Source organism: Papio anubis, chromosome 14 (genome assembly GCF_008728515.1).
Source record: "Papio anubis isolate 15944 chromosome 14, Panubis1.0, whole genome shotgun sequence".
NCBI classification, from domain to species: Eukaryota; Metazoa; Chordata; class Mammalia; order Primates; family Cercopithecidae; genus Papio; species Papio anubis.
This window is the reverse complement of record NC_044989.1, coordinates 99,828,367-99,845,406: the sequence shown is the minus strand read 5'-3', so window position 1 is coordinate 99,845,406 and position 17,040 is coordinate 99,828,367. Positions and strand designations below refer to the sequence as shown.

The 17,040-nt window shown below is 36.9% G+C and overlaps 1 long non-coding RNA gene across 1 annotated transcript in view; it reads left to right on the top strand.

Annotated features, from left to right (window-relative positions):
• The window catches only part of LOC110741147, a 174,166-nt gene that overhangs the window by 22,328 nt on the left and 134,798 nt on the right, over positions 1 to 17,040 (top strand). The window contains exon 2 of the long non-coding RNA XR_004178414.1: positions 15,073 to 15,138. This is a non-coding gene — a long non-coding RNA (uncharacterized LOC110741147). The remainder of the gene's footprint in view (positions 1 to 15,072; positions 15,139 to 17,040) is intronic.

The window sequence follows — 17,040 nt, the reverse complement described above, 5'->3', positions numbered from 1 at the left end:
CAATCCTATTGACCCGAGATATTAGGGAAGATTCTCCTATTGAAAATTGAGTTCACTTTCCCAAACACCTACAAGGAGACTACAGATGGATTAGAGCATAATTATCTTCAAACAGCTTTGTTTGATCTGCAGAGTCCAAGCAAGCATGGTTTTCATTTGAGAGACGAGCTTTTGAACGCAGTTGGCACCGTATAGACGGTCGGTGCGTGTTAAACATATCGTTTCTTTCTTTTTCTGCCTGGAAAAAAAAAGTGTTTTCCTTGTGTCTGGTTCCTGGTGGGCATTTATATCTCTGTTCTTACTTTAGAGACTCTTGCAAAGTTCACTGGCAAGATCCTCGTACGTGGAGGACAGCCTGTTCTGCTAAGCGGCTCTCCTTGCTTGCTTTAATTCACTTCATTCTTCACAGAATCAATTTTTGTCTTTTTGTTTGTATTTCACACATTTCTCCCCTGCTCCTGCATTTCCTTTCTCCCATATAACTACTTACATTTTTAAAGTATGCATCTTCTCCTTCCCCCACCTTCTCCTTTTTTGTTTTTTCTTTTTTCCTGGACAAATAAAAAAAAAAGGCATGAAGTTTCTCTTTAAATCTCATAAAATAATTCCAAAGAGTTTTCTAAATTATAAACAACATATTGATTATAAATACTACAATGCCGTGAAAAAGATTTTAATGACAATAAAAGGGTTATTTATGTATAGGTCCCAAGTCATAAGGAAGTAAATCAACAGGAAAATGATTTGAGAGTCCAAATTATTGGACTCTCATGGATCAGCCTCTCAAGTTAAAAAAACAGGACAGATCTGTGATGGGAAGAAAAATGATGGATGTATTCAAGGGCATGACAAAAGTCATGACTTAGTAACTAGTTATGGTCCTAGTGATACCTTTGTTTCTAAGAACAAAACTCAGCAGTTTTCTGAGATTAGAAACACGCAGGTGTGAATGAACTGGCTCAAGGACTGAGAAAAAAAATCCATTCATAAATACTCCCAACCAATCAAGCAGTCACAGCTCACAGTCGCCTTTACTCCTGCAGCCTCAGGAAAGGTCGGGATGAGAAGGATGCCTTGTCTGTTATGCTGTATTCATGCCAGAGAACAGGAACTCAACCCAGCCACTAAATTCAGGACTGAAGCAAAGGATTAATGCTTTTTTCAGACTATTCAGTAAAACCCAACGCAAATAACTCGCTACATGAGATAGTGTCCTGTTGTTTGCAGCTGATCTTTGCTTAAGAATGAGAAATGGTAATACACTGTGATTTCTCATGGCAGATTTACCTGATTATTATCTTAGTCTAGGAAAGATGCTGTTGCTGATCTTGACTTAGATTTCCCCTTGTGCTATGGAATGAAAGTAACATGTTTCCAAGTTAGGACTGTTTCCTTAGTAGCAAAATTGCTTAATTGGCAACTCGTTACCAAGGTAGAATACTATGTTATAAATGGACATGCACGCTCACCAGCGCACACATACAATCTTAAAGTTTAGTTTTCTGTTTTGAATTGTTCCTCCCTTCTATTTAGGTTTCTCGCTGTGATTCATGCTCTCCTATGCCTCAAAGTCTACTAGTGAAATACGTAGACCACCATCCACCTCCTTGCTTTTGATATTATAAGAAAATTCTGACTCTGACATACATATGCCTTCTAAATCACAAGGGACATTTGATGATTGATGCCCAGAATAAATAGCACATGAAATTCTATGAAGCTGAGGGCTATGGGATTAAGAAAACAAGTCAGTCTTGGTCTTCGAAGAAGGAGATGTTTTCACATAGTTTGAGAATAAAACCATATTACCCTAACAGACCCCAGTAATTGTGAATTCTTGATATGCTGCTATCAGAAAACATCTGACAGTGACACTGACTATTTATGCAAGAACTACCTGAATGCAGTTCAGTATTTAATCCAAGCCCCACCATTCCTAGCACAATTCTACCGGAACTTTATGCAGAGGATGACAGATGATGAAATTTCTAAAGGAACCAACTGCTGGACAGTTACTAAATTATCTTTTAGGAAGCTGAATCATTCTGGACTTATTAGGTTAACTGACCATCAGCAGTGACTCCATGAGATGAATTACACATATTGAGCTGCTACCCAGGCTGCAGCTTCTGATAAATTATTAATGTCACAGAATTGAGATGATTAAATTATAAGTAGCATTGTTTTAAATACATGCAATTTGAAATATTTCTCCCTTTTCTTAACATTGTCCTCTGATGTTACCATGTTAGTTATTTATAAGGGTGGCACAGCATTAACCAAATCATTAAAACATTAAATAAGTAATTGTGTCTTATTGAGATGTATGACAAATTGAATGCGACCAAACAGTGGAGTTTCTCTCTCTTCCATTTAATTAGAGTTGCCTTTTAGGAATTCAACATTTCATTATATATAAATGAGTACATTTACACGTTGTCACCGCCATCTAGGATTTAGTTTTCAAAAACATATTGTTACTGTCCATGGCCTTTAAAATAATGGTGCAACACTGACTACATTGAAGAAAACTGATGTTTTACTAGAAAAAGGATGTAGAATGTGTAGTAGTTATATTAATCATTCTATTTTCTTAGTACAAAAAGCACTTTGCATATTTCAAAACTACAGATTAAAGTGTGGTCTGAAATACGCATATTGTCATTTGAAAGGAAATACAATCTCGAGTCTTAAGTTACATTTTTATTCCAATTGCCTTCAATAAATGCGACCTCATTATTTGTTTTACTTGTACAGGAAAATATGGATGTTTTAAAATGAATTTTTTTGTTCTATTATCTTTGGATAAAGAGGCTTACACTGATTTCAATCAAACAACTCCTCCTTGTGAAATAATAATTCTGTCATCGACATGCAGACGTCTTAGTGGTTACACAGCAGCCAGCTATCCGAACCCACCTGCAGGTATCCTTGTCAATGCCCCTTTGATTTGTTAGGCATCTGGTTGAGATCCCTTGAAGCCAAGATGAGCCAGGCCTGGGAGGATTCCTGATGATATCACTCTGTTAACCAAATTTCCTTCCCTGTGGCCAGTGACTGGGTAACAAGTGAGCATGGGACAGTGTGGACGATTTGAACTCAAGACGAGATCCACTAGAAGCATGGAGGAACAAAGGGTGGTGTGCCAGGAGACGGGTGGGAGGAAGGTTTCCTTCCTGATAAAAAGACAAAATCTGTCCAGACAAAACCACTTTGTCTTTCTGTCTGTCTCCTTCTTTTGACGTTGAGCATATATGCACTGCTGGACATGCAGCTCGCCCTGTTCTGTGGGCCCCAGTGGCATCAGGAGGCTGACAAACTTGTGCCAGCACCTACCTTCCTCTGGGCCCGTCAAGGCGAAAACTGAGCTCCTGGCTGTTTAGCCTGCTCTACTTTTCTTGTTACTTGCACCCAACATAGCCTAACTACTACAATCAATAGGAGGTCATACTATACAGAAATGGAACCAGATGGCATCTGCAATTAACTCCTGCAATATTGCTGTACTTTTAACAAAATTGACTACTTTGAAGAATAATATTTTTCTAGATATTCTCTACTATTCTAAAAAATGTGTCATTCTGGGTGGGTACAGTTCCTCATGCTTGTAATCTCAGCACTTTGGGATGCCAAAGAGGGAAGATGACTTAAAGCCAGGAGTTTGAGACCAGCTTGGGCAATATAGTGAGGCCTTCTCTCTACAAAAAAAGTTATAAAGAAAATTAGCTGGGTGTGGTGGTCCTTGCCTCTAGTCCTGTCTACTCAGGAGGCTCAGCAGAGAGACTTACTTGAGGCCAGCAGTTTAAGGTTGCAGTGAGCCATGATCGCAACCCTCTGTCCCAGCCTGGGCGACAGAGTGAGACTCTGTCAAAAAAAGAAAAAAAAAAAAAGTGTCATTCTGAAATTTGGGTTGATACCTCCTGTGTTAATTCCAATTGAACTCATTAGGAGAAAATGCTTTATTGCTTTGTCAAAGAAAACAGAACCACAATGATTAAAATGCCTTTGAGGAATAGAACGACGTGTGCCAGACTTTTGCCACCTAGATGTCTTTTTCTTTGAACCCAGAGGTTTGGGTATTCCCCCAAATCTTCATATCTACTGGGGTAATCCTGTCCCTTAAGCATTAAATAATAATTCTAGAATATTTATCCCACAAACAGTAGAAATGATATTCCTCCTGGACTGAGGGTGGTGATGTTATATTTAGCGCAGTTATCTCTGTTCTGATCTTTGGCTTCTGCCTTTCGTTCCTATTTCCTTCTCTTCTGCCATTATTTTTCCCAGACATAAAATGCCCTCTTTTCTGTTATTACGTTTATTCTTTCAACATATACTTTTTAACTTCCAATCGTGTTGAGAAAGATGAATGCTGTGGAGATGAAATGGAACATTGTATGCAAAGTCTCTGGCACAAAGTGTGCCCATGAATATCTTGCTTTCCCTTTCAGGATACAATCCGGATTAGGGGCAGAAACCTTGATGTGATAGATCCAAATTTCAATCCCTGTTCTACCGTTTACTACCTGTTAGACCCTCAACTGACATATTTTGTCTTCATGAACCTTAATAAAATGTGATCTATCATAATACCTAACACAATAGTTGAAAGGACCAAGTGAGATACTGCAATAAGATATTTGGCAGATCCATTCTTTATTATCATTGTGGTTTGGATTTTTGTTTCGTTTTGTTTTTCTCCAGCCTCCCTTTGTCATGTGGGTGCTTGGTACCACTCCACACTTTCTCTCATCCATCCGCTTAGGGATATCAAAATAGCAGCTAAAATGCAAACCTAATCCAGAATCTATGTAATCCACGATGATGTATATGATTTGTTTTATTAAAACGAAACTGTTCTAGATATCAATGATTTCATTTGATTTTGTTTTGTTTTGTTTTGACATGTGGACTAAACACTGCTTTTGATGTTCTTAGTGCTTTTGGAGCTATCATTTTTCTGAATCTCATACATGTTTGCACAGAGAGAAATGTTTATACTCTTTATTAGTCCTCTCTTAAGATGCCAGAATTCAATAGGATACAGCAACATGTATTTCTTTAAAAAAAAAGAAAAAACAGAAGTTTTGATGAACTTCAATAAACCTGTTTCTGTTCCTTCACTAAAAAGAAAAAGTTCCAAATATAATGATTTTTTTCTGGGAGCGTTTTATTCATCCTGCTATGCTCAAGTCATGACAACTGCCCCAAAGGTTTTGATGATACAACATATTTCTGCTCAAAATTGGGGTAAGACCAACCTGCCCACTTGAGGATCAATTGGTTTCTACCTGTGGAGTAATGCACTGATTCCTGGCAGCCATCACGTAGAGTGTTTCAGTACAAATGCTTTATTATTTGTTTAAAGAAAATGAAATGCCAATCACTGACATTTTTCTATATCCTAGGCTATTTCAAGCAGTGACATTAAATTAATTCAAAAGAATTAGAAAAATTGCCCACGAAGTGTGCAGGCAAATAGAAAGTCTAAATGTATAAATATGATCAGCTGCTGAAGAATTCACATATTCAATATTACCCTTAATTATGTGACATTAAGTTTCCTCTTATCAAGTTGATAAGACTAAGTGACAAAGCTTAGATGTGAATTTAGACATCATATTTTAGTTTCCCTACATCTGTTTATATGAACAAAAGTATCAGTAAATATGTTTAGAACAGCTATATTTCTGAAAAGTTGTCTCCAAAATAGAAGTTTATGTATGAAACATTATGCAAAAATGTAATTATGAATTTGAAGAGTTCCATTTGTCGATTATAAAAAACACAGGAGATTTTTTTTCCTTGGTAATCTCAAAGGAATCTTAGATACTGTCAAGTCCGGAGGTCTTAAAGAAGGTTTTTGGGGAGAGGATATGATAGTTAATTCTTATCTATTTATGTTTACTTACACAAATAAAAAAACTTTATATAAACTCTCTCCCAGGCTCTCACCTCGTCTGAATGTCAGAGCTCCAGGGCTGTCTCCCCCAACTTTGCACACTCATCAGACCAATCAGGATGGACACCACCCACAGAGATGCAGATGTTAATTCTTTAGTTGCTGTATCTTGGGGAGACATGAGGGTTTAGAGGAAGGGTCAGAGTGGTGGTTATTTTGAGGAGCTTGGGAAAGTGACTATTTACATCTAGTATGAAAGTGATTCAAATCTTTAACAACCAGTATAGCAACACTATTACTTTCCATTTGCATATCAGTGCAGTATGAATCCCATGTGGTTCCCATGGTAAACTGAGGGAGAAAAAGGGAGTTCTTCCATGTGAAGCCAGGTACAGGATGATTTTAATCACAGAATTGCCTAATATATCATTATACGGTAGAGTTTATGTACACCTAGTTAAGCAGATTTAGGAACTAGATTATGTAGTTTCAGCTAGACTAACCAGCACAAAATGGACAAGTGATTTAAATTATTCTTGTAAAGAAGTCACTGATTTCAGATGCCACTGGTAAGATAAGCCCATTTGAAACAATTGAGGGAAGAGCTCATATAGCATAAGTCATGACATTTTAAAACGTGAAATGAAGAGGCTTGCAAAAAAAGGAGATAAATAAGTCTTTAAAAATTTTATTTAACATACGGATCTGCATCCAATTAAGTAATGCTGAATTGCACTCTAAGTGTGTATTGTCTTTTAGATAAAATAGGATGACATAATCATGGTTAGGAAGACATTCAAAAATATTGTACAATTTTTTCATCATCTCAAGCTTTTAAAAATCTAAGTTTAGAGAATCAAGTTTATAGAAATAGGTTAATTTATTTTAAATTCAGGACTCTCTATTGACCTTGGTTCATGCAAGGTCCCCTCTCATTTTAATTATACTTTATTGTGTGATATACGAAACAGGCATGATTCATGAGTATACATGAATTTGTCACCCAAGGCAAGAACTAAAATGTTACCAACAATTTACATGTACATGTATCTCGGGATTATTTTATTTTCTGTTTCACATATAGTTTATAATATATATAATGTAGCTATGTGGTAGTACTTTCCCACAAGTTAGAATAAATAAGTTTGCATTTAAGAGGATGCACTTTTTATTAATCTGATGAGGTGCCTCTCAAAAAAAAAATAAAAATTTTACAGGCTACTGGCTTAGTCTACCACTCATTTTCCAGATGGGCATTTGAGTCCCACAGACATTTGGCTGTCTGCCTCTTTTCCCACATCTAGTTAGTGTGTAAGAAACAAAATCCAAGATAAGCAACACTCTGATTCAAATTGCCATGTGAATAAAGCATATATTGGAGGCTGGATCTGTCTAGATGGTGATGGGAAAGGAGATTGGAAGCCAGGGAGCATGTTCTAGTGGCATTCCGATAAGCACTTAACAACCTGAAATTAGTCAGCTGTGAACCATAGCCTCTTCTGCAGACCTCATACCCTCAGCCTAATCCCTTGACTGAATGTCTCTATCCATATATATATTTTGCAAAATGATTATTGCAATTTTAAGTGGACATAGAAATGGTCCAGATACTATAACTTAATCCAGGTGCATTCAGACATCTGAGGAATAGCATTTTAAATATAAACAATTATATATTTTTGTGAACACTTCTAGGTGTACAAGTCAACGTCTTATCCCTAGAAGATGCCACAGAATTTAATTTACCAAATTTCATATTCTGAAATTCTCTGCTCAGTACCTGGCAGTTACTCATATTCTGAAATTTGGTAAATTAAATTCTTCTCCCTTAAAAGATAAGAGCTTATTCCAAAAGCAAAAAATAAAAGAACACGTAGAAAATCATAGCCTTCTTAAAGGCATTGTATTTTTTCTAAAACACATAGGTCTAAATCACAATATTTTAGAAACACATAAATTGAGGAAAGTTTTGGAGGTCTTGATTCAATTTGGAGCTATATGTACTACAAACTCAATAACCCATTACAAAACAAATAGAAAACACTAAAAACCTCTCTAATGATCACTCAGTTTATAATTCCTCAACTATTTAGAAATTATTTTTTGAATTCTTCTACAACAATACACAAAAGGAAGAGGAGTCTCTCTTAATTTTATTTCCTCTCTCTTGTCTCATGGCACTTTGTCCACAGTACTTTTACCACACTTACCACATTATACAACATTTATCAGCTGGGTACTTCTCTCTGCTCAGTACCTGGGAGATACTCAGAAGGGATTGTGTTTTGTTTATCTTGGTGATCCCAGAACCTAGCAAAAAGTTTAGTATATAGTAGACCATCAATAAGGATTTTTGAAATATAGAATTGCCAGCTGTCTCCTTCAATTTAACGATGGTCAAGCTTCAACGCCCCTGCTTTTGATGAATGCCAGAGGTGCAATAACAGAGCTGATAGCTAGTAGAGTGTACATGGGGATCAAGGCAGACAGCATTGTCCAGGCTTCTGGAGGTGAATAATCCAGTGTGACTCATTGGTTTTGCCAAAGGTTGATTTGAGAAGAGAGACTGTCTCCTAGAGTCCAGCCACATCTTCAGCTGACCTGCTGTCTTGTGACATTGCCCATTACCTCAAAACATGCAGACTATGTAAAGGCTGCACATAGAATCTAGAAATGTAACAGCACTATGCTCCTAGAGTAATTCATGCTGCAAAGTGTATTTGGAGTAACAATTCAATAACAATGGAAGATTAACCAACTCCCAAAAATGCCTTCTTTTTCTTATATTGTTCTCATATTTTATTGAAAGCTATTATTAGATATGTCTTATTCTGTCTTCTTTCCACAGCCCCTAGAAGGATAATCCCACTTTGAAGGCCTCTAATTCCCCAGTCCTCAGCCATGGCTGATTGGACCAGGAATGGGTGCCTGAATGAATAAAATCCTATAAAACCACTGACTCCCAGAAATTTGAACTGAAAGAGACAGAGTTACTTGAGTTGAAGAGTCATTTGGAGGCTCCATAGAAGTAGTGATTTTCAGCAAAGCGTAAGATAATCAAACATCAGATACCCTTGGATTAGAGAATGACAAATGGATAGATGTACAGAGTGAAATGAAGTCATAAGAAAGAGAGATGCAGAGATGACATTATGTGAAGACATTAACCTTGGTTACCAAATTAAATGTCCAGGCTCTGGACAGCCAACCACATTTGCCTCATTTTTTTTTTTCATTGACAAATAAGAAGTATATATGTTAGGCTGGGTGCGGTGGCTCACGCCTGTAATCCCAGCACTTTGGGAAGCTGAGGCTGGTGGAACACCTGAGGTTGGGAGTTCTAGACCAGCCTGACCAACAAGGAGAAACCCTGTCTCTACTAAAAATACAAAATTAGCCAGGCATGGTGGCACATGCCTGTAATCCCAGCCACTCGGGAGGCTGAGGCAGGAGAAGTGCTTGAACCCGGAAGGCAGAGGTTGAGGTGAGCCGAGATTATGCCATTGCACTCTAGCCTGGGCAACAAGAACGAAACTCTGTCTAAAAAAAAAAATAGTATATGTTAATTATGTACAACATGATGTTTTGAAATATGTATAGGTCTCACATTTTTAGATACCAGTGAGGCCAACTTTCAATTTGCCAGTACTTAAGCAAACTTAAATTTTGTTTACTTAAGCAAACTTGAGTAGCTCTCTGTTCACTGAGACCAAAACCAGAAAATGCTTAATAGAATGAGATGATAGAAAAACAGGTGATATAAGAATAATTCTGCATCTTGGAAAAACATGCTTACAGGTCTTCCTCATTACACATCTCAGAGGCCCACATTTATGCACTGATGTGTGAAACTCTCTCAGATTATATTCATTTTATATTATTGAACAGAGAAATTAGACCACCTTTTTTATAGCCCCCTTTGCTTTTGCTACCAGGAAGCTCAGAGCAACATTGAACATAGATTATCTCTGCTTTTCTTATGTGTCTATGTAATGCTTGCCTGTTTGTTTGCTTGTTCTATTTAAATTACAAAGTTTGTAGCATTTATCTTTCATTTTATACTTATCATTTAATTTAGTGTTTTTATAAATTCCATATTTTATTTTTATAACTATCAATTATTTGAACAAAATGAATAATATTCAAAACTCTTATAAACATTGTGGAAGAGTTAGTGAGGAGGTAAACTTAAAAATGGTAAATTGTATTAATTCAATATGTTCTTAAAATACTAGTTTTCGGTAGGTAGGAGTCCAAAGAGTTCTCCAATTAGGCATTTAATAAATAAATTTTTATTTTATTTTATTTTTTTTTTTTTGAGATGGAGTCTTGCTCTGTCGCCAGGCTGGAGTGCAGTGGCACCATCTTGCCTCACTGCAACCTCCACCTCCCGGGTTAAAGCAATTCTCCGGCCTCAGTAGCTGGGATTACAGGCACATGTAATCACACCTGACTAATTTTTGTACTTTTAGTAGAAATGGGGTTTCACCATGTTGCCCAGGCTGGTCTGGAACTCCTGAGCTCAAGAGATCCTCCTGCCTGAGCCTCCCAAAGTACTGGGATTACAGGCCTGAGCCACCACGTCCAGCCAATAAGTGCATTTCAATAATAAGTATATCTAAGAAGAAAGCAAACTTCATTACCAAATAAACAAAGTATTTTATAAAATAAAATAGTGTTGGTTTTAGCCAATGTCTTATTTTTTAAAGGCACATTTGAGAATAGCTGACCCATACTATGGCAAAACAAGTACAATTTACTAACAGATAACAAGATGAAGTGTGACACATATCTATAGACATATACAGAAATAACTGGTCATCATGAATACTCTGCAGATTTTATGTTGTCAATACTGGTGTTAACTGTTTGTCCTCTGATAGAGACTAGGTAAAGAGTTAGAGAACAGTAGCTAAAGGAGCTGTGTCTCTTTTTTTTCTCTATCCTCACATTTTTCTTTCTGAGACTCTCTCATTACTGTGCTGGTGATTGTCTCTGATATTTCATTATGTTTTATGTCTTCTCGTTTTCATGCCCATGGCTGCTGTTATTCTAACAGCAAAGACTTTTGTGGACTGTAGTTATTTCTGCAGCTCTAACCTTGTTGTTCCTGTTAACCTCTGCATGTACCCTTATAATTTTGGAAACTACAGTAATATACCTCACTGCTCCAGCAAGTTTCAAATTAGCAAGTAGAAATGTTTCTTTCTTTGTCTACACAGAAGAGTACAGAAGGGCCTTGGAAACAGGATTATTTTTGTCAGAGAACGAAAACTTCCAGTTGCGAGTTGGCTTTTGAATAGCCTCCCTTCTGTTCCTCCAAATCACTTCGCATAGTTCACCCTGTGTTCCACTACACACACTTTCCGTGGCCCCAGCAGCACAGGTTGCTGATTAATCATTTCATAACCGTGTATGTGGTTATGAATAGGCACTTGAACAAGAGACAACAGTGTTTTTTTTTTTTCAGCATAAAATTGCATCCGAGAAAGCAACATCAGAAAATCAAGAATCTGCAACAGGCACATCGTAGATACTGACAGGCCTCAGGTGATCTCAAGTTCCCTAAGTTTCCCAATTGCCACCAGAAATAACATCTCAGGTCACCTCATATCCCTGCCAATACGCAGTTTCCATAGACTTTTTACTGGCTTCTCAAGCTCTTCACCCCCTTTGCTCATGGAGATTCAGTTTCACTCTTGGTCACAGTGAGACTGTATGCACTCTGTGGACCTCCCTGAAGTCAGACCAAACCTAGGTGGTACATCTCCCCTGACCGGGAATGAGTGAATGTGTATGAATGAATAGTGTAGCTCTTTCTTACCTCTGCCATTAAGGATGTTTGGCAGAAGAGGCCTCACAGCCCAGGTAACATATATTTATGTATTTCCATCTTGAATTTACTTTGAGGTCCCTTATTATTTAGATTAAGATTCAAGAGTTTGACAAACTTTTCAATTTTCATGGGCTATCCAAATAATTCCTATAGTAATCTGGAGTTGAGTGCCTATGATAATTAGTCCTAGATCTAAGCATTTAAAGCAAATCCACATTTTCAAATTTTAGGACACATAGGCTGTTACAGAATTTCAGCCAAAATAATGCCACATACATATATAGTTTTATAGATATAATATATATAGTTTTAGTTTTATATATAAAACTATATATAGTTATATATATTACATATATTTATGTATTTATAAATAGTTTGTGTTTATACATGTAAAATATATATAGTTTTAGTGCATGCATGTATGTGTATCATAAGACATGGTCCACATTTAAGCAATATAATGAAATGTATTTAAAAAGATAGGAACCATGTCTATTTTACTATTTTACCCTCAGTATTTAACAGAGTAAATGGACCATACTGGGTAATTAATGTATATTTGTTGAATGAATGAATTAAATCAAGGAATTAACGGATGAATTCAACCAGAAAATTTTGCTTTGTTGATAAAATTGTGTTGTGCCGTGTGTATCTTGTATGTATCTCTAAGCTTGGCCTTAAAATCTCTTACTCCAGAACCCTCAGTCTCCAGAGTGTTTCCATCGTTTGCAATGTCATCTCTGAAGGGCTATGCAGCTGCAGGTTGATCTTGCAATGCACAGTACCCACTGCAGTACCTTTTCCCTCCAGGTCACTTAGTTTTATTTTCTTCCTTTGAAAGGAAGGAACCAGCAAGTATCTTCTCATTTGGTGCATTATTAATATCTCCCATCAGCATATAAATGTATCTACCATAATGTCTGGTCTTTAAAAGTAAAATCAAAACCTCTCCCTTGAATCCAGACTTCCTGTCTCCAGCTACAAGCTCATTTTGGATACTTTTTTGAGTTAAAACAAGCAAAACAATAAAAGAAGAAAACTAAAAACTTACAAAAATGATCTATATTAGTCCACTCCATCTTCTTACCTCACGTTCTCTCTTTAGTTCATTTCCATCAAATTTCTGTTCCCTCTACTCCACTAAAAGTGCTCTCATCATGGGCATTGGTGACCCCCATTGCCACCCATTGGTCACTTGTTTGTTGATATTTCGTTGACCATTCTCTCCTTCATCTCTTAGCTGTACTATCATGTGACCTGATTTCCCTCCTCTTGCCTAGGACAGTCTGTGTTTGTCTCCTTTGCTGTCATCTTGCTCTTAGTTTGTTGTGCTATCACCCTTCATGTCCTAGGTCATTTCCAGCAGCTCCTTGAGTGTGCATTCCTTCTAAGTATTGAAAACTTGGAAACTTAAAATTCTAGCCCTAAATTCTTTCTAAATTTCTAGAGTCATATATCCAACTACTTACTTGAAATGTTTACTCTGATGTCAAATTAGCATCTTAAACCTTGTATATACAAAAGAAAGCTCCTGATTCTCACTTCCCAACACACTCAGCCTTCCCCACAGCAACTAACCTACCACCTCCACAGAGAGTACTCAAGACAAAGCTTCTAAATCATGCATGATCCTACCTCTCCTCCCATTTCTCCACATTCAACTCATCAGCAAGTCCTTTCAAAAATATCTTTGGGATATGTCCTGAATCTATGTCTGATCAATTCTGCCTCTACCACCCAATCCAACACACCGTTATTTCTTCCCTCAGTAATAGGCAATAGCCTTGTAACCAATCTCTTCTTATTTTTGCTCCTCTATAAGTTACTTTCCCCAATAAAGTCAGAATTATTTTTGAACACATGACTCATCCTCCTACCTGATACTTTCCTGCAGCTCACTGCTACTCTTAGAATTATAGCAAACTCTTTTGCAGAGCTTTCAAACTTACCAACCTGGACATGGACTCATCCTTTCTTTCTCCTACAACACTTCCCTCAAGTTCAACCTTCACTCCATGCCGTTTTTCTTGCTGCCTTTGAACACATCAACATTTTTTTCCTAGTCTTTAGGTCTTTGTACCAGCTGTTCCCTTTTTTTTTGGAAAGCCCTTTGTCTGGATATGCCAATTGCTTATTCATTTTTGTCATTTAAGACTCAGCTCAAGTGTCATCACTCCTGTCACCTTGTCCAAAGGTCAGCCGTGCAACTGGAGCTGATCCACCACCATCAGAATGAAACAAACAAGCACATATACATTGTATCACATCAATCTGTTTTCCTTTGTAAAAAACACTTTACATATCCGATATTATCTCCTTTATTTTTTTGTTCGGTTGTCTTCCCCAGGTGGAACATTTGGCTGGAATAAGGAAAGAGAGCATAAGCCTCTTCCAGGCATTTTTAGAGATATACAATTTTTTAAAAATTGTAAGTATTTTGACACACAATAGATGCACAGTGTCAAGCTGCTTTCTCAGCATGGATATTATTTTTGAGATTTTAAACAAGAGGCCCAACTTTCAGTGGGTAGCCTCAGATTGCTCTCTGACAACCACTCTCAGACCTAATTCTGTCAAAGCAGTTCATTAGAATCAGCAAATCTGTGTAAAAGTTCACTGACTTTTATAAATATGGAAACTCCTACACAGGAAAATCAGCTGCAGCTTTTGGTGTCACCATGACCATTTCCAATTTTTATGTTTCTTAGCTATCCAGTTAAGGCCTTTTGCAGAGTAAACCAGCATGAAATTGATTTTCCATTGTAATTTAGTCATTTCAGAAGACTCGAGATCTGGGAACACTTTGAAAAAGTGGTGCCAAGTTTTCTACTTCTCTTTTTCATTTAAAAAATATTTATTTTATTTGGTTGAAAATATCAAAGGCAGATAATTTGTTACTAAAAACAGCTAAAATAAACTTTCAATTCTTCCTTGGTAACTCTAGATAGTTTAGGATGTCTTCTAGGTTGTGAGGATCCTGATACTAAATAGTTGCAGCTCACTGGTGGATCCTGGCTCGTATGTGACTTCATTACTAGCCTTGATGCAATTTGTTTTCTAACACAGAAAAATTATAATCTGGAAATTGTATAAGACTTTCTTATATAAGTCATCTGTGAAAAACTAATGGGTGGGTCTCATCAGCCAGAATTCAAAGCTATATAAGAGCAGCAATTTAAATTACTTGGATCTGGCACTAACCTGCCCCCACTAATATCCTAGAGCTGACATCTGGACCATGCATCTTATATGTTGCTATCATGGAACATTTATATTTAGAACTACTCCTCTCCCCAAGCTCTTCTAAATGTATTGTCATTTTTTCTTTTTCTAGCAAACTAGAAAAATGGTCCAACTGTCACTATCCTCAAGTGCTTCAACTCTACTAGAAAATGGAAAGGTGAGAGAAATTCTGATTCACAAAAACTATTTCCTTTAACTGCAGAAAGGAGAAACAGACAAGTCAAAACCTGAAGAGTATTAATATTTTTTTTGAAATTGTATGGATTAGAAGAGAGAGACTTAATTAATTATATAAATATAAAAAAGGACAAGTGTAGCCAGCAGGTTAATAATGAATATTTCAGAAGCTAGTGCTTACAAAAATATGTTCCTTAATTATGTTCATTTACAGACCTTTGAAAGAAAGAGTGTTAATGGGCTAAAAGAATTTCAATACCTAGGATGAAGATGAATCAAAATGAATTGCGAATGAGAAATTGAGAGCAGATGATATAAGTAGGTTATAAACATACTGCCTCTTTTTCTCATATACTTATACAAAATGCTCTTTGTTACTTTAGATTTTAGAGGTTGAAGTTCAATGGCATCTTAGACAAGGAAAGAGAAACTCTAATGCCTTTTCTTATTTGTTTTGTATATTTATCTCTAAAACCTAGACTTCCTACCAGAGAACACTTTGTAGCCAACAATAAGGAAGTCAGATTTGGGATATTAAAAGACAATAACCTTTTAATGTTTGAGAAAAGATGGGCTTGAGAAATCCATTCCAGGTTGTAATCTATTAATTGTGAAGTGTAGTTCACTGAAAATTTGATTTCTAGTCCAATATTTGCTTAGGAGCTATAGTTAAATATTTAATATCAATGACTATTAGCTATGGCTTTGAGACTTGGTTGGACACCATGATTCGCTTTCATCTGACCTTTTTGGAGATTCAATTTATTTTAACTCAACTGAGAATCACAGAGTCAGAGTTAAATGAAATTTTAGAAATCACTGAATACCACTTTCACTCACCACCACTGGATGGATAAGAACTCTGAGTTTCTGATGGAGTAAGTTGCTGTAGTTAACTCAGCAAATCAGAGAAAGAACTTGCACAGATATTAGGAATTCCACATCACAGGCCTTTCATTGCCTGAGATAAGCCAGTCCAAACTATTTGCAAATGTTAGTAAAAAAATCTGGATTCTGCTCAAGACACCACTTTCCTGATTCAGTGGGGTCAAGATGAAACCAGGACATTCATGTTCCAAGCTGCATGGGATGTCCTGTATCTACTTTTTTGAAACAAGCTTCAGTTCTGAATGGCTAATGGATTAGATGCTCTTCATTTTGCTTTTCCATCTTCATTAATACTTCGTAGAAGAAAAAAGCATTATATTCTATAAATAGAAATAGAATTGCAGATTAGAGATTAGTGGTTTGAAAATACTTCTACAGCCATTTAGCAATGAAGAAGAAAGACTACAAGTTATTTTCAGTAAGATTTTCTCTAAGAAATAGTCCTCGGAGTCCTGGAAAGGTAGACTTCGACAAATATCCATGGCTGGGCAGCCTCAGATTTCAATGAAATATTTTCCTGATGGTCTTTGGAGGTGACTCCACTTATTTCTCCCATGTAAAAGAATTTACTCGGTAGATCTCATGGAGGTGGAATGGCCAAGTCAATTTTCTAAGTACAAGGAAATATTATAAGCATGTAGCAAACTTTGTTGGTTACAAGACTCCACATTGAGCTCTTGCTTCTAACTTCCTTTCTAAGAGACCACCAGTTTAATTGGGGGGGGGGGTTGTCTAACGTCTTTCTTCTGCATCCACGTGCTACATTAGGCTAGTCAAGGGAATCCCACCTCCCTTGGACATGCTAACGGTCAGAACAGGCACGTGACACACACAGAAGGAGTTGTGAGGGTGTTCCTGTTGAATGATTTCTGAGAATTTATTCTTATAAAAGAGACTGTCAGCAGGAGCTGATGAATTAGCTTCCCCTGGACACTGCCACATGTGTGTGTCCTGCCCAGATTGCTGTAGCCTCCCCGCAACCACGAGGGCAGCC